The following is a 16,762-nucleotide window of genomic DNA, read 5'->3' on the forward strand; positions in this document are numbered from 1 at the left end:
ATATGAGGCCGGGGAAGGGCCACTCTGGCTGAGCATGGCCTCCGCTGAGCACCCCCTGGAGCCCCTGGAGCCCCCGGAGACCCTCCAGAGCCACCCCCCACTCCTCCAGACTCACCCCGGGGAAGGGACACTCTGGCTGGGCATGGCCTCCGCCGAGCAGCCCCTGGAGCCCCCGGAGACCCTCCAGAGCCACCCCCCACTCTCCCCAGACTCACCCCGGGGAAGGTCCACTCTGGCTGGGCATGGCCTCCGCCGAGCACCCCCTGGAGCCCCCGGAGCACCCCCAGAGCCACCCCCCCACTCTCCCCAGACTCTGCCCGGGGAAGGGCCACTCTGGCTGGGCATGGCCTCCACCAAGCACCCCCTGGAGCCCCCCGGAGCACCTCCAGAGCCACCCCCCACTCCTCCAGACTCACCCCGGGGAAGGGACACTCTGGCTGGGCATGGCCTCCACCAAGCACCCCCTGGAGCCCCCGGAGCACCTCCAGAGCCACCCCCCACTCCTCCAGACTCACCCCGGGGAAGGGACACTCTGGCTGGGCATGGCCTCCGCCGAGCACCCCCTGGAACCCCTGGAGCCCCCGGAGCACCTCCAGAGCCACCCCCCACTCTCCCCAGACTCTGCCCGGGGAAGGGACACTCTGGCCGGGCATGGCCTCCGCCGAGCACCCCCTGGAACCCCCCGGAGCACCTCCAGAGCCACCCCCCCACTCCTCCAGACTCACCCCGGGGAAGGGACACTCTGGCTGGGCATGGCCTCCACCAAGCACCCCCTGGAGCCCCCGGAGCACCTCCAGAGCCACCCCCCACTCCTCCAGACTCACCCCGGGGACGGGACACTCTGGCTGGGCATGGCCTCCACTGAGCACCCCCTGGAACCCCTGGAGCCCCCGGAGCACCTCCAGAGCCACCCCCCACTCCTCCAGACTCACCCCGGGGAAGGGACACTCTGGCTGGGCATGGCCTCCGCCGAGCACCCCCTGGAGCCCCCGGAGCACCCCCAGAGCCACCCCCCACTCTCCCCAGACTCACCCCGGGGAAGGGACACTCTGGCTGGGCATGGCCTCCACTGAGCACCCCCTGGAACCCCTGGAGCCCCGGGAGCACCTCCAGAGCCACCCCCCACTCTCCCCAGACTCTGCCCGGGGAAGGGCCACTCTGGCTGGGCATGGCCTCCGCCGAGCACCCCCTGGAACCCCCGGAGCACCTCCAGAGCCACCCCCCACTCCTCCAGACTCACCCCCGGGGAAGGGCAACTCTGGCTGGGCATGGCCCCCACTGAGCACCCCCTGGAACCCATGGAGCCCCTGGAGCACCTCCAGGGCCACCCCCCCACTCCACCAGACTCAGCCCCGACCCGGGCACACTCTTCCCCGGGTCCTGGGCTCCGGGACTCCGGGGATGACCACCGGGGACCAGGCACTCCCTTCGAACCCGGGGACCCACCCTTAAGCACCCCCTCGCGGGCTAAACCCCTTAGGGGCAGCCGCCTGGAAGCCCGTGCCCTTGGTACTCTGACATGGAAGCCCGTGCCCTTGGTACTCTTAACCACACTTTGAAATTTTTCGAGTATAGTGTACTATTTCGGTTTTTACTCTAAGTCCCTCAGGGGTATAGTGTACTATACTATGATGGTCAGATCACCTCCAGGCCCCAGGGGAGTGCTTTTCTGGGGTCAAACAGTGCACTGATGATGGGGGATTATTTCATTTTGCTCATTTTGGTGTTTTTTCACATTTTAACCCATTTTCACCCCTTTTGCTCACAACTTCGTACTACGGCCCGGAAAAACGACAGAGTCGATGGGTATAGTGTACTATTGCCGAAAAATGACAGAGTCTTTTCGGGTATAGTGTACTATTTCGGTTTTTACTCTAAGTCCCTCAGGGGCATATGGTGCTATACTCTGATGGTCAGATCACCTCCAGGCCCCAGGGGAGTGCTTTTCTGGGGTCAAACAGTGCACTGATGATGGGGGATTATTTCATTTTGCTCATTTTGGTGTTTTTTCACATTTTAACCCATTTTCACCCCTTTTGCTCACAACTTCATACTACGGCCCGGAAAAACTACAGAGTCCCTCGGGTACAGTGTACTATTGCCGAAAAACGACAGAGTCCCTCGGGTATAGTGTACTATTGCCGAAAAACGACAGAGTCCCTCGGGTATAGTGTACTATTGCCGAAAAACGACAGAGTCCCTCGGGTATAGTGTACTATTGCCGAAAAACGACAGAGTCCCTCGGGTATAGTGTACTATTGCCGAAAAACGACAGAGTCCCTCGGGTATAGTGTACTATTGGCTGGAAGCTCGGTTTTTTTTCTAAGTCCAGCAGGGGTATATGGTACTATATTCTGGTGGTCAGATCACCTCCAGGCCCCAGGGGAGTGCTTTTCTGGGGGCAAACTGTGCACTGATGATGGGGGATTATTTCATTTTGCTCATTTTGGTGTGTTTTCACATTTTAACCCATTTTCACCCCTTTTGCTCACATCTTCAAACTCGGGCCCTGATTACAAGTTCTGACCAAATGATGACAAACACGGTATTTATTATGTATTTTTTTCATTTTTTTTATTTTTCCAACTTATACATCCATCATTGGTGCCAGGCAGGTTGTGGAGAAAGCAGTGAAGAAAGGAGAGAGCCATCACAGAAAAGATGTCCATCCAGGGTCAAGGTACCCTGCACTTTTACATATCCAAATGACAGCATTTAAAGTTTTTTAGCGTATGGTATCTCTCGTTGCATGGAACCGCACAGAGGCCAACGCCACACTGACGGCACCTGTACTTTGTTTGCCGCCTGCCTTTGGTACGAGAGCGGTCAGAGCACACGGCGCAGTCTGGACGTCCCTCTGCTTGACAAAGCCAATGACGCTCTGTGAGTCTCTGTGGCATTTCACCCTCCGGTCTTGAGCGCCTTTCTTGTTTTTTGGAGTGATCAGCCAGTAATGCATCAATAATGTTCTGAATGTAAACCTTTAAAGGTTTGTGTGGGCCTGGAGTGGATTTGGTGTATATGATGTGTGAGTTGACAATACTTATGCTTATAATGGCATTGAATATGCGATGATACCATTTCCGGGACCTGTGTGGAAAGAGGTATGTCTTCATCCTCTGGTCAGCAGTGTCCACTCCACCCATGTAGGCGTTGTACTGGTCGACACATACAGGTCTTTTGATGTCACGGAAGCCAGTGTCATCTGTCTTGGATCGGATCCTCCTCTGAACACAATCATTTCCATGGACTGTGGACAACATGGTGAGACGTTTAGTATCGTGCCAAGCACAAGCCAGGAGTTTTCCCTTTCTGCAAAAAACTGGGTCATCTCCTTTTTTCAGCTGTAAGACACTTTTACCAAGGCATTTTGGCATCCCCAACCTGGTAATCCTTACCGTCCCACACAGTCCAGTTTCCAAATCTGCTAATTCATTTGCAATTACAGGCGAGGTATAGTAACTGTCCATGTAAATCTCGTGTCCTTTGCCCGTAAAGGGAGAAACCAACTCACGGACAACTGCGTGTGTTGCACTGATGTTGCTTGCATTATTTTTGTACTGTCCAGTGTGCATTGACCAGCGCAAAACATACCCTGAACAGCTTTCACTCAGGGCATACACTCTATAGCCATATTTGTCAGGTTTATTCGGAGAGTAACATTTTAGTGAAGATCTCCCCTTGAAAGCTATTGTCATTTCATCTAAAGAAAGCTCCTTGATTGGACTGTAAACTGCTGCAAATTTGGGAATAATCAAATCTATTATTGGGCGGACTTTGAACAGTTTATCGTGCCCGTAATCATTATTGTTGACAAAATGAAAGAACGAAAGAATGATTTCAAATCTGTTTCTTGACATTACATTTCCAAATCCAGGCGTTTGTGTAAGCCAAAATGTTCCCCAGTAATCCTCGATTTCAGGTTTCTCAACAAGGCCCATGGAGAGATGCAAAGCGAAGAAAGCTTTCATTTCGGTGACTGATACATCATACCACTCAAGAAATCTTGAATGTGGCTTCAGAATCATAGGTGCCATACACTGATGTGCATATCTATTTGTCTCATCAGTAATGAAAGTCCAAAACTGATCGGTCAGAAAGAGTGACAGAATATCAAATGGATTAGCATCCGTCAGATCCATCTCTCCTGTGTAGCCAACTGGGTCTTCAAAAGGTTTGATCCATGCCTCAAATACCTCGACCTCTCTCAGCATGTCCCAGCTCTCATCCACCGGGCAAGTTTTACTGCAGCCACTGGTTCCACTGGTTCCTCGCCTCCGTCTGTCCTTTGCACCTGTCCGTTGTTTCGAAGTCCCTTCATCTCCACTTGGAAATCCATCGTCACTCTCGGGGAGATAATACCCTTCAGAGTCAGAATCTGCTGTAAATTGCATGCCACGTGTACTTCCTCCAGCCATTTTTTTCCTTACCGGATCTGCCCTGGATCATACCTGGCTAATAAAGGGAAGTTGCACCGAACCGACCAATGACTGAAGTGATTCATTTTCTACTATTATTTCATTAATTTCCTTGTACGGTAAAGTTGCATTTCTGCGACTTTGGCGCTTAAAGGGTTAGAATACAGAGTTTTTGGTTTCAATACCTTATCATCTGCTGCCATCTTCTGTATTTTTTGTAAATAAAGGTGGACAAAAATAAATAAATATTTGACAAACGCCAAGCCTAGCCCCAAGCCCCAAGGACTGATAACCCTTTAGGCGCCAGAGATTATGGATGAAATAAATGTATAAATAAAAAACTTCCTGAGATACAGAGAACTGAAGCCGGGGCACAGCTCTGGGTCGGCAGTGCCCCTGGAGGCCCGTAGAAGCTCCACACTCCAGTTGATTCTTGGATAAAAGGGCACCCAGCCGGTCTCGAACTCGCGTGAGGCGGAGCAGGGATCATCCACCCCGCACACGGCCAGACTTTGCCCGGCCAGGGAGCACCTTCTGCGGGTCGGAGGCTCCGGGTCGGAGCCCCTGGAGCCTGGAGCCCTCACCGGGCCCCGAACTCGGCTGCCGGAGGCAGTGCAGTGCCTCATGGATAAAAGGGCACCCAGCCGGTCTCGAACTCGCGTGAGGCGGAGCAGGGATCATCCACCCCGCACACGGCCAGACTTTGCCCGGCCAGGGAGCACCTTCTGCGGGTCGGAGGCTCCGGGTCGGAGCCCCTGGAGCCTGGAGCCCTCACCGGGCCCCGAACTCGGCTGCCGGAGGCAGTGCAGTGCCTCATGGATAAAAGGGCACCCAGCCGGTCTCGAACTCGCGTGAGGCGGAGCAGGGATCATCCACCCCGCACACGGCCAGACTTTGCCCGGCCAGGGAGCACCTTCTGCGGGTCGGAGGCTCCGGGTCGGAGCCCCTGGAGCCTGGAGCCCTCACCGGGCCCCGAACTCGGCTGCCGGAGGCAGTGCAGTGCCTCATGGATAAAAGGGCACCCAGCCGGTCTCGAACTCGCGTGAGGCGGAGCAGGGATCATCCACCCCGCACACGACCAGACTTTGCCCGGGGAAGGGCCACTCTGGCTGGGCATGGCCCCCACTGAGCACCCCCTGGAACCCCTGGAGCCCCCGGAGCACCTCCAGAGCCACCCCCCACTCCTCCAGACTCTGCCCGGGGAAGGGCCACTCTGGCTGGGCATGGCCTCCACTGAGCACCCCCTGGAGCCCCCGGAGCACCTCCAGAGCCACCCCCCACTCTCCCCAGACTATGCCCGGGGAAGGGCCACTCTGGCTGGGCATGGCCTCCGCCGAGCACCCCCTGGAACCCCTGGAGCTCCTCCAGAGCCACCCCCCACTCCTCCAGACTCACCCCGGGGAAGGGCCACTCTGGCTGGGCATGGCCTCCACTGAGCACCCCCTGGAGCCCCCGGAGCACCTCCAGAGCCACCCCCCACTCTCCCCAGATTCTGCTCGGGGAAGGGCCACTTTGGCTGGGCATGGCCTCCGCTGAGCACCCCCTGGAGCCCCCGGAGCACCTCCAGAGCCACCCCCCACTCTCCCCAGACTCACCCCGGGGAAGGGCCACTCTGGCTGGGCATGGCCTCCGCTGAGCACCCCCTGGAACCCCTGGAGCCCCCGGAGCACCTCCAGAGCAACCCCCCACTCCTCCAGACTCTGCCCGGGGAAGGGACACTCTGGCTGGGCATGGCCTCCACTGAGCACCCCCTGGAGCCCCCGGAGCACCTCCAGAGCCACCCCCCACTCTCCCCAGACTATGCCCGGGGAAGGGCCACTCTGGCTGGGCATGGCCTCCACCGAGCACCCCCTGGAGCCCCCAGAGCACCTCCAGAGCCACCCCCCACTCCTCCAGACTCTGCCCGGGGAAGGGCCACTCTGGCTGGGCATGGCCTCCACTGAGCACCCCCTGGAGCCCCCGGAGCACCTCCAGAGCCACCCCCCACTCTCCCCAGACTATGCCCGGGGAAGGGCCACTCTGGCTGGGCATGGCCTCCACTGAGCACCCCCTGGAGCCCCCGGAGCACCTCCAGAGCCACCCCCCACTCCTCCAGACTCACCCCGGGGAAGGGACACTCTGGCCGGGCATGGCCTCCACCAAGCACCCCCTGGAGCCCCCGGAGAACCTCCAGAGCCACCCCCCACTCCTCCAGACTCACCCCGGGGAAGGGACACTCTGGCTGGGCATGGCCTCCGCCGAGCACCCCCTGGAACCCCTGGAGCCCCCGGAGCACCTCCAGAGCCACCCCCCACTCTCCCCAGACTCTGCCCGGGGAAGGGACACTCTGGCCGGGCATGGCCTCCGCCGAGCACCCCCTGGAACCCCCCGGAGCACCTCCAGAGCCACCCCCCCACTCCTCCAGACTCACCCCGGGGAAGGGACACTCTGGCCGGGCATGGCCTCCGCCAAGCACCCCCTGGAGCCCCCGGAGCACCTCCAGAGCCACCCCCCACTCCTCCAGACTCACCCCGGGGACGGGACACTCTGGCTGGGCATGGCCTCCACTGAGCACCCCCTGGAACCCCTGGAGCCCCGGGAGAACCTCCAGAGCCACCCCCCACTCTCCCCAGACTCTGCCCGGGGAAGGGCCACTCTGGCTGGGCATGGCCTCCGCCGAGCACCCCCTGGAACCCCCGGAGGCCCTCCAGAGCCACCCCCCACTCTCCCCAGACTCACCCCGGGGAAGGGCCACTCTGGCTGGGCATGGTCTCCACCAAGCACTCCCTGGAGCCCCCGGAGAACCTCCAGAGCCACCCCCCACTCCTCCAGACTCACCCCGGGGAAGGGACACTCTGGCTGGGCATGGCCTCCGCCGAGCACCCCCTGGAGCCCCCGGAGCACCCCCAGAGCCACCCCCCACTCTCCCCAGACTCACCCCGGGGAAGGGACACTCTGGCTGGGCATGGCCTCCACTGAGCACCCCCTGGAACCCCTGGAGCCCCGGGAGCACCTCCAGAGCCACCCCCCACTCTCCCCAGACTCTGCCCGGGGAAGGGCCACTCTGGCTGGGCATGGCCTCCGCCGAGCACCCCCTGGAACCCCCGGAGCACCTCCAGAGCCACCCCCCACTCCTCCAGACTCACCCCCGGGGAAGGGCAACTCTGGCTGGGCATGGCCCCCACTGAGCACCCCCTGGAACCCCTGGAGCCCCTGGAGCACCTCCAGGGCCACCCCCCCACTCCACCAGACTCAGCCTTGACCCGGGCACACTCTTCCCCGGGTCCTGGGCTCCGGGACTCCGGGGATGACCACCGGGGACCAGGCTCTCCCTCCGAACCCGGGGACCCACCCTTAAGCACCCCCTCGCGGGCTAAACCCCTTAGGGGCAGCCGCCTGGAAGCCCGTGCCCTTGGTACTCTGACATGGAAGCCCGTGCCCTTGGTACTCTTAACCACACTTTGAAATTTTTCGAGTATAGTGTACTATTTCGGTTTTTACTCTAAGTCCCTCAGGGGTATAGTGTACTATACTATGATGGTCAGATCACCTCCAGGCCCCAGGGGAGTGCTTTTCTGGGGTCAAACAGTGCACTGATGATGGGGGATTATTTCATTTTGCTCATTTTGGTGTTTTTTCACATTTTAACCCATTTTCACCCCTTTTGCTCACAACTTCGTACTACGGCCCGGAAAAACGACAGAGTCGATGGGTATAGTGTACTATTGCCGAAAAATGACAGAGTCTTTTCGGGTATAGTGTACTATTTCGGTTTTTACTCTAAGTCCCTCAGGGGCATATGGTGCTATACTCTGATGGTCAGATCACCTCCAGGCCCCAGGGGAGTGCTTTTCTGGGGTCAAACAGTGCACTGATGATGGGGGATTATTTCATTTTGCTCATTTTGGTGTTTTTTCACATTTTAACCCATTTTCACCCCTTTTGCTCACCCCGCACTCTGCCGCATATGAGGCCGGGGAAGGGCAACTCTGGCTGAGCATGGCCTCCGCTGAGCACCCCCTGGAGCCCCTGGAGCCCCCGGAGACCCTCCAGAGCCACCCCCCACTCCTCCAGACTCACCCCGGGGAAGGGACACTCTGGCTGGGCATGGCCTCCGCCGAGCAGCCCCTGGAGCCCCCGGAGACCCTCCAGAGCCACCCCCCACTCTCCCCAGACTCACCCCGGGGAAGGTCCACTCTGGCTGGGCATGGCCTCCGCCGAGCACCCCCTGGAGCCCCCGGAGCACCCCCAGAGCCACCCCCCCACTCTCCCCAGACTCTGCCCGGGGAAGGGCCACTCTGGCTGGGCATGGCCTCCACCAAGCACCCCCTGGAGCCCCCCGGAGCACCTCCAGAGCCACCCCCCACTCCTCCAGACTCACCCCGGGGAAGGGACACTCTGGCTGGGCATGGCCTCCACCAAGCACCCCCTGGAGCCCCCGGAGCACCTCCAGAGCCACCCCCCACTCCTCCAGACTCACCCCGGGGAAGGGACACTCTGGCTGGGCATGGCCTCCGCCGAGCACCCCCTGGAACCCCTGGAGCCCCCGGAGCACCTCCAGAGCCACCCCCCACTCTCCCCAGACTCTGCCCGGGGAAGGGACACTCTGGCCGGGCATGGCCTCCGCCGAGCACCCCCTGGAACCCCCCGGAGCACCTCCAGAGCCACCCCCCCACTCCTCCAGACTCACCCCGGGGAAGGGACACTCTGGCTGGGCATGGCCTCCACCAAGCACCCCCTGGAGCCCCCGGAGCACCTCCAGAGCCACCCCCCACACCTCCAGACTCACCCCGGGGACGGGACACTCTGGCTGGGCATGGCCTCCACTGAGCACCCCCTGGAACCCCTGGAGCCCCCGGAGCACCTCCAGAGCCACCCCCCACTCCTCCAGACTCACCCCGGGGAAGGGACACTCTGGCTGGGCATGGCCTCCGCCGAGCACCCCCTGGAGCCCCCGGAGCACCCCCAGAGCCACCCCCCACTCTCCCCAGACTCACCCCGGGGAAGGGACACTCTGGCTGGGCATGGCCTCCACTGAGCACCCCCTGGAACCCCTGGAGCCCCGGGAGCACCTCCAGAGCCACCCCCCACTCTCCCCAGACTCTGCCCGGGGAAGGGCCACTCTGGCTGGGCATGGCCTCCGCCGAGCACCCCCTGGAACCCCCGGAGCACCTCCAGAGCCACCCCCCACTCCTCCAGACTCACCCCCGGGGAAGGGCAACTCTGGCTGGGCATGGCCCCCACTGAGCACCCCCTGGAACCCATGGAGCCCCTGGAGCACCTCCAGGGCCACCCCCCCACTCCACCAGACTCAGCCCCGACCCGGGCACACTCTTCCCCGGGTCCTGGGCTCCGGGACTCCGGGGATGACCACCGGGGACCAGGCACTCCCTCCGAACCCGGGGACCCACCCTTAAGCACCCCCTCGCGGGCTAAACCCCTTAGGGGCAGCCGCCTGGAAGCCCGTGCCCTTGGTACTCTGACATGGAAGCCCGTGCCCTTGGTACTCTTAACCACACTTTGAAATTTTTCGAGTATAGTGTACTATTTCGGTTTTTACTCTAAGTCCCTCAGGGGTATAGTGTACTATACTATGATGGTCAGATCACCTCCAGGCCCCAGGGGAGTGCTTTTCTGGGGTCAAACAGTGCACTGATGATGGGGGATTATTTCATTTTGCTCATTTTGGTGTTTTTTTCACATTTTAACCCATTTTCACCCCTTTTGCTCACAACTTCGTACTACGGCCCGGAAAAACGACAGAGTCGATGGGTATAGTGTACTATTGCCGAAAAATGACAGAGTCTTTTCGGGTATAGTGTACTATTTCGGTTTTTACTCTAAGTCCCTCAGGGGCATATGGTGCTATACTCTGATGGTCAGATCACCTCCAGGCCCCAGGGGAGTGCTTTTCTGGGGTCAAACAGTGCACTGATGATGGGGGATTATTTTATTTTGCTCATTTTGGTGTTTTTTCACATTTTAACCCATTTTCACCCCTTTTGCTCACAACTTCATACTACGGCCCGGAAAAACTACAGAGTCCCTCGGGTACAGTGTACTATTGCCGAAAAACGACAGAGTCCCTCGGGTATAGTGTACTATTGCCGAAAAACGACAGAGTCCCTCGGGTATAGTGTACTATTGCCGAAAAACGACAGAGTCCCTCGGGTATAGTGTACTATTGCCGAAAAACGACAGAGTCCCTCGGGTATAGTGTACTATTGGCTGGAAGCTCGGTTTTTTTTCTAAGTCCAGCAGGGGTATATGGTACTATATTCTGGTGGTCAGATCACCTCCAGGCCCCAGGGGAGTGCTTTTCTGGGGGCAAACTGTGCACTGATGATGGGGGATTATTTCATTTTGCTCATTTTGGTGTGTTTTCACATTTTAACCCATTTTCACCCCTTTTGCTCACATCTTCAAACTCGGGCCCTGATTACAAGTTCTGACCAAATGATGACAAACACGGTATTTATTATGTATTTTTTTCATTTTTTTTATTTTTCCAACTTATACATCCATCATTGGTGCCAGGCAGGTTGTGGAGAAAGCAGTGAAGAAAGGAGAGAGCCATCACAGAAAAGATGTCCATCCAGGGTCAAGGTACCCTGCACTTTTACATATCCAAATGACAGCATTTAAAGTTTTTTAGCGTATGGTATCTCTCGTTGCATGGAACCGCACAGAGGCCAACGCCACACTGACGGCACCTGTACTTTGTTTGCCGCCTGCCTTTGGTACGAGAGCGGTCAGAGCACACGGCGCAGTCTGGACGTCCCTCTGCTTGACAAAGCCAATGACGCTCTGTGAGTCTCTGTGGCATTTCACCCTCCGGTCTTGAGCGCCTTTCTTGTTTTTTGGAGTGATCAGCCAGTAATGCATCAATAATGTTCTGAATGTAAACCTTTAAAGGTTTGTGTGGGCCTGGAGTGGATTTGGTGTATATGATGTGTGAGTTGACAATACTTATGCTTATAATGGCATTGAATATGCGATGATACCATTTCCGGGACCTGTGTGGAAAGAGGTATGTCTTCATCCTCTGGTCAGCAGTGTCCACTCCACCCATGTAGGCGTTGTACTGGTCGACACATACAGGTCTTTTGATGTCACGGAAGCCAGTGTCATCTGTCTTGGATCGGATCCTCCTCTGAACACAATCATTTCCATGGACTGTGGACAACATGGTGAGACGTTTAGTATCGTGCCAAGCACAAGCCAGGAGTTTTCCCTTTCTGCAAAAAACTGGGTCATCTCCTTTTTTCAGCTGTAAGACACTTTTACCAAGGCATTTTGGCATCCCCAACCTGGTAATCCTTACCGTCCCACACAGTCCAGTTTCCAAATCTGCTAATTCATTTGCAATTACAGGCGAGGTATAGTAACTGTCCATGTAAATCTCGTGTCCTTTGCCCGTAAAGGGAGAAACCAACTCACGGACAACTGCGTGTGTTGCACTGATGTTGCTTGCATTATTTTTGTACTGTCCAGTGTGCATTGACCAGCGCAAAACATACCCTGAACAGCTTTCACTCAGGGCATACACTCTATAGCCATATTTGTCAGGTTTATTCGGAGAGTAACATTTTAGTGAAGATCTCCCCTTGAAAGCTATTGTCATTTCATCTAAAGAAAGCTCCTTGATTGGACTGTAAACTGCTGCAAATTTGGGAATAATCAAATCTATTATTGGGCGGACTTTGAACAGTTTATCGTGCCCGTAATCATTATTGTTGACAAAATGAAAGAACGAAAGAATGATTTCAAATCTGTTTCTTGACATTACATTTCCAAATCCAGGCGTTTGTGTAAGCCAAAATGTTCCCCAGTAATCCTCGATTTCAGGTTTCTCAACAAGGCCCATGGAGAGATGCAAAGCGAAGAAAGCTTTCATTTCGGTGACTGATACATCATACCACTCAAGAAATCTTGAATGTGGCTTCAGAATCATAGGTGCCATACACTGATGTGCATATCTATTTGTCTCATCAGTAATGAAAGTCCAAAACTGATCGGTCAGAAAGAGTGACAGAATATCAAATGGATTAGCATCCGTCAGATCCATCTCTCCTGTGTAGCCAACTGGGTCTTCAAAAGGTTTGATCCATGCCTCAAATACCTCGACCTCTCTCAGCATGTCCCAGCTCTCATCCACCGGGCAAGTTTTACTGCAGCCACTGGTTCCACTGGTTCCTCGCCTCCGTCTGTCCTTTGCACCTGTCCGTTGTTTCGAAGTCCCTTCATCTCCACTTGGAAATCCATCGTCACTCTCGGGGAGATAATACCCTTCAGAGTCAGAATCTGCTGTAAATTGCATGCCACGTGTACTTCCTCCAGCCATTTTTTTCCTTACCGGATCTGCCCTGGATCATACCTGGCTAATAAAGGGAAGTTGCACCGAACCGACCAATGACTGAAGTGATTCATTTTCTACTATTATTTCATTAATTTCCTTGTACGGTAAAGTTGCATTTCTGCGACTTTGGCGCTTAAAGGGTTAGCATGAGGGTATGATGGCACATTTGCATGTAACGTGACGGCGAAAACAAACTGAATGACTTTTTTTAACCTGAGAGAGGAGGTGCACCGTTCTCGGAGGTACTGCAATACCGAGCCGATGCGTGGAGTGGACGGAGCAAGCCCCAAATTCCATCTCCCTGGTCCAAAAATCAATTTAATATACGGTCCCCGGGTAGGGGACGTATCAGATATTAAACTGATAAGAACAGATACTACACTTGATCTTAGCCAAAAGGCCGAGAAGCGATGCCCACAATGGGTTCGGGGAGCAGTGAGCTCTCCCCACGCTGACCCTCCCGTCAACGGTCCAAAGCGGCGCCCGCGCAAAGCGCCCGGCGGAGGGGCCGGAGCGCGAGCGGCGTACATGGAAACGACCCTTTGGGTTTTTTTTTTTTTCCTCTGACAAAAAACAAGAGGGGAGAGCGCGAACGCAGTCCCCCACTACCAGAAATTATGCAGTTGAGATTCCCACATTTGGGGAATTCACAGGGGTCAGCACATCCTGTTTGTGCAATGGACGAGCCTCGCCCTGGGTGAACCACCTTCCTGATCATGGTGTCGCCCCTGCCAGGTAAGTATGAGTTGCTCTGCTCCGAGCCAAGGCCCAGGCCCTGGAAGAGGCAATGTGGCAGCATGGTCCTTCCGGCCATTTGCATGGACCAGCTTCCACCCGACGATTGAGCCCCAGGTTAAACGGCAGCGATACACACGCAAGTCTGTGCGTTCTAAGCACTCTTTTTTACTTTTAAAGTTCTTGAACACGGGATGCCAAACGGAGGGTACGCAAGGGCATGTTTAAAGGCCGACAAGACACAACCTTTGCTCTTGGAGGATGACCGCTTGCTTGCTTTAGACATAGGTAGAAAAGCCCCGCATTGAAGCAGGGCATCAAAAAATTGGAAAGATCTCTTGTTGTCCCTCTCCACGGAAATCTTTAGTAAAAGGCGAAAGATTTATACGCTCTGAAGAGAAACAAGAGTGCCACGTTGCAGCGCCACACGGCGTCCAGTACTTGAGGGCACACGGGGCTTCATCACGGGCAGTGTACTTCTGTTCACGCGCTCATTTGCATCGGCGGTCGCGCGGCAAAAGGGACACGACAGGCTCGCACGTCGTTTCTGTAGTGTAGCGGTTATCACGTTCGCCTAACGCGCGAAAGGTCCTCGGCTCGAAACCGGGCAGAAACAAAGCCTCCTTTTATGTTTGCTTCAATCTTTGACACGGTTCATTCCAAACTCGATGGTTTATTCCTAGAAAAGAGGGAGGAGCGGCGGAATTGTCGGCGTAGTCCTTCAAACTTTTCATCACAGAGATCGGGGGAAAAAGACACCGACACACACGCCCCAAAAAAAAAAAAAAAAAAAAGGGGCCCCCCTGCAGCCCCATATGTCCTCGTTAGTATAGTGGACAGTATCTCCGCTTGTCACGCGGAAGACCTGGGTTCGATTCCCAGACGGGGAGAGAAAGTGCGTTTTACCCAGCACGAAAGCGTTGCACTGACGCTGAGGACTTGTCCCACCAACGTACCTGCGCTACACTATCGCTTCTGTAGTGTAGCGGTTATCACGTTTGCCTCACACGCAAAAGGTCCCCGGCTCGAAACCGGGCAGAAGCACGCCCTCATGCGAAGACTTTACTTGTCGAGGATGGGTTTGAAAGTCGGTGTTGCGTTTGACCCCCCCCCCAAAAAAAAAAAAAACAACTAGTCACATGTACTGTACTTCACAAAGGGGGCACTCAAATTCCAAAGGTTGCCTATTTTGCACAAGGGTTTACGTTGAATGGGCTACCTCCCAAGGGGGTTGGGTTTAGGAACAGATACTTCACCTTCCCTCCCCCTCTTCTCCAGTCAGGGCTTTTGGCGGGAGATTTGAAATATCCAGCCCTTCCACTCAAAACGTCTCCGAGAATTTTTGTCCACTTCCGGAGCAGACAAACGGCAAGGAAGCGTTTAACATGAGGGTATGATGGCACATTTGCATGTAACGTGACGGCGAAAACAAACTGAATGACTTTTTTTAACCTGAGAGAGGAGGTGCACCGTTCTCGGAGGTACTGCAATACCGAGCCGATGCGTGGAGTGGACGGAGCAAGCCCCAAATTCCATCTCCCTGGTCCAAAAATCAATTTAATATACGGTCCCCGGGTAGGGGACGTATCAGATATTAAACTGATAAGAACAGATACTACACTTGATCTTAGCCAAAAGGCCGAGAAGCGATGCCCACAATGGGTTCGGGGAGCAGTGAGCTCTCCCCACGCTGACCCTCCCGTCAACGGTCCAAAGCGGCGCCCGCGCAAAGCGCCCGGCGGAGGGGCCGGAGCGCGAGCGGCGTACATGGAAACGACCCTTTGGGTTTTTTTTTTTTTCCTCTGACAAAAAACAAGAGGGGAGAGCGCGAACGCAGTCCCCCACTACCAGAAATTATGCAGTTGAGATTCCCACATTTGGGGAATTCACAGGGGTCAGCACATCCTGTTTGTGCAATGGACGAGCCTCGCCCTGGGTGAACCACCTTCCTGATCATGGTGTCGCCCCTGCCAGGTAAGTATGAGTTGCTCCGCTCCGAGCCAAGGCCCAGGCCCTGGAAGAGGCAATGTGGCAGCATGGTCCTTCCGGCCATTTGCATGGACCAGCTTCCACCCGACGATTGAGCCCCAGGTTAAACGGCAGCGATACACACGCAAGTCTGTGCGTTCTAAGCACTCTTTTTTACTTTTAAAGTTCTTGAACACGGGATGCCAAACGGAGGGTACGCAAGGGCATGTTTAAAGGCCGACAAGACACAACCTTTGCTCTTGGAGGATGACCGCTTGCTTGCTTTAGACATAGGTAGAAAAGCCCCGCATTGAAGCAGGGCATCAAAAAATTGGAAAGATCTCTTGTTGTCCCTCTCCACGGAAATCTTTAGTAAAAGGCGAAAGATTTATACGCTCTGAAGAGAAACAAGAGTGCCACGTTGCAGCGCCACACGGCGTCCAGTACTTGAGGGCACACGGGGCTTCATCACGGGCAGTGTACTTCTGTTCACGCGCTCATTTGCATCGGCGGTCGCGCGGCAAAAGGGACACGACAGGCTCGCACGTCGTTTCTGTAGTGTAGCGGTTATCACGTTCGCCTAACGCGCGAAAGGTCCTCGGCTCGAAACCGGGCAGAAACAAAGCCTCCTTTTATGTTTGCTTCAATCTTTGACACGGTCAAACTCGATGGTTTATTCCTAGAAAAGAGGGAGGAGCGGCGGAATTGTCGGCGTAGTCCTTCAAACTTTTCATCACAGAGATCGGGGGAAAAAGACACCGACACACACGCCCCAAAAAAAAAAAAAAAAAAAAGGGGCCCCCCTGCAGCCCCATATGTCCTCGTTAGTATAGTGGACAGTATCTCCGCTTGTCACGCGGAAGACCTGGGTTCGATTCCCAGACGGGGAGAGAAAGTGCGTTTTACCCAGCACGAAAGCGTTGCACTGACGCTGAGGACTTGTCCCACCAACGTACCTGCGCTACACTATCGCTTCTGTAGTGTAGCGGTTATCACGTTTGCCTCACACGCAAAAGGTCCCCGGCTCGAAACCGGGCAGAAGCACGCCCTCATGCGAAGACTTTACTTGTCGAGGATGGGTTTGAAAGTCGGTGTTGCGTTTGACCCCCCCCCCCCAAAAAAAAACAAAACAACTAGTCACATGTACTGTACTCCACAAAGGGGCCACTCAAATTCCAAAGGTGGCCTATTTTGCACAAGGGTTTACGTGGAATGGGCTACCTCCCAAGGGGGTTGGGTTTAGGAACAGATACTTCACCTTCCCTCCCCCTCTTCTCCAGTCAGGGCTTTTGGCGGGAGATTT

At 55.8% G+C, this 16,762-nt stretch overlaps 12 non-coding genes across 12 annotated transcripts; 6 read left to right on the forward strand and 6 right to left on the reverse strand.

Annotated features, from left to right (window-relative positions):
- Positions 1–12,976: 12,976 nt before the first annotated feature.
- On the reverse strand, positions 12,977–13,168 carry LOC140349698 (U2 spliceosomal RNA). The gene has a single exon (XR_011924618.1). It is a non-coding gene; the product is annotated as a U2 spliceosomal RNA (small nuclear RNA).
- Positions 13,169–13,333: 165 nt separating this feature from the next.
- LOC140350313 (U1 spliceosomal RNA) lies at positions 13,334–13,499 on the reverse strand. Its single transcript, XR_011925174.1, has one exon. It is a non-coding gene; the product is annotated as a U1 spliceosomal RNA (small nuclear RNA).
- Positions 13,500–13,786: 287 nt separating this feature from the next.
- LOC140349777 (U5 spliceosomal RNA) lies at positions 13,787–13,900 on the reverse strand. Its single transcript, XR_011924696.1, has one exon. It is a non-coding gene; the product is annotated as a U5 spliceosomal RNA (small nuclear RNA).
- A 134-nt stretch (positions 13,901–14,034) lies between these two features.
- trnav-aac (transfer RNA valine (anticodon AAC)) lies at positions 14,035–14,107 on the forward strand. The gene has a single exon. It is a non-coding gene; the product is annotated as a tRNA-Val (tRNA).
- A 202-nt stretch (positions 14,108–14,309) lies between these two features.
- trnad-guc (transfer RNA aspartic acid (anticodon GUC)) lies at positions 14,310–14,381 on the forward strand. The gene has a single exon. It is a non-coding gene; the product is annotated as a tRNA-Asp (tRNA).
- An 81-nt stretch (positions 14,382–14,462) lies between these two features.
- trnav-cac (transfer RNA valine (anticodon CAC)) lies at positions 14,463–14,535 on the forward strand. The gene has a single exon. It is a non-coding gene; the product is annotated as a tRNA-Val (tRNA).
- Positions 14,536–14,950: 415 nt separating this feature from the next.
- LOC140349700 (U2 spliceosomal RNA) lies at positions 14,951–15,142 on the reverse strand. The gene has a single exon (XR_011924620.1). It is a non-coding gene; the product is annotated as a U2 spliceosomal RNA (small nuclear RNA).
- Positions 15,143–15,307: 165 nt separating this feature from the next.
- On the reverse strand, positions 15,308–15,473 carry LOC140350314 (U1 spliceosomal RNA). Its single transcript, XR_011925175.1, has one exon. It is a non-coding gene; the product is annotated as a U1 spliceosomal RNA (small nuclear RNA).
- A 287-nt stretch (positions 15,474–15,760) lies between these two features.
- Positions 15,761–15,874, reverse strand: LOC140349778 (U5 spliceosomal RNA). The gene has a single exon (XR_011924697.1). It is a non-coding gene; the product is annotated as a U5 spliceosomal RNA (small nuclear RNA).
- Positions 15,875–16,008: 134 nt separating this feature from the next.
- On the forward strand, positions 16,009–16,081 carry trnav-aac (transfer RNA valine (anticodon AAC)). The gene has a single exon. It is a non-coding gene; the product is annotated as a tRNA-Val (tRNA).
- A 196-nt stretch (positions 16,082–16,277) lies between these two features.
- trnad-guc (transfer RNA aspartic acid (anticodon GUC)) lies at positions 16,278–16,349 on the forward strand. The gene has a single exon. It is a non-coding gene; the product is annotated as a tRNA-Asp (tRNA).
- Positions 16,350–16,430: 81 nt separating this feature from the next.
- On the forward strand, positions 16,431–16,503 carry trnav-cac (transfer RNA valine (anticodon CAC)). Its single transcript has one exon. It is a non-coding gene; the product is annotated as a tRNA-Val (tRNA).
- Positions 16,504–16,762: the final 259 nt, after the last annotated feature.

Source organism: Eucyclogobius newberryi, unplaced genomic scaffold (assembly GCF_026437365.1).
Source record: "Eucyclogobius newberryi isolate DKJ021-1_F unplaced genomic scaffold, fEucNew1.0.hap1 SCAF_7, whole genome shotgun sequence".
Taxonomy (NCBI): Eukaryota; Metazoa; Chordata; class Actinopteri; order Gobiiformes; family Gobiidae; genus Eucyclogobius; species Eucyclogobius newberryi.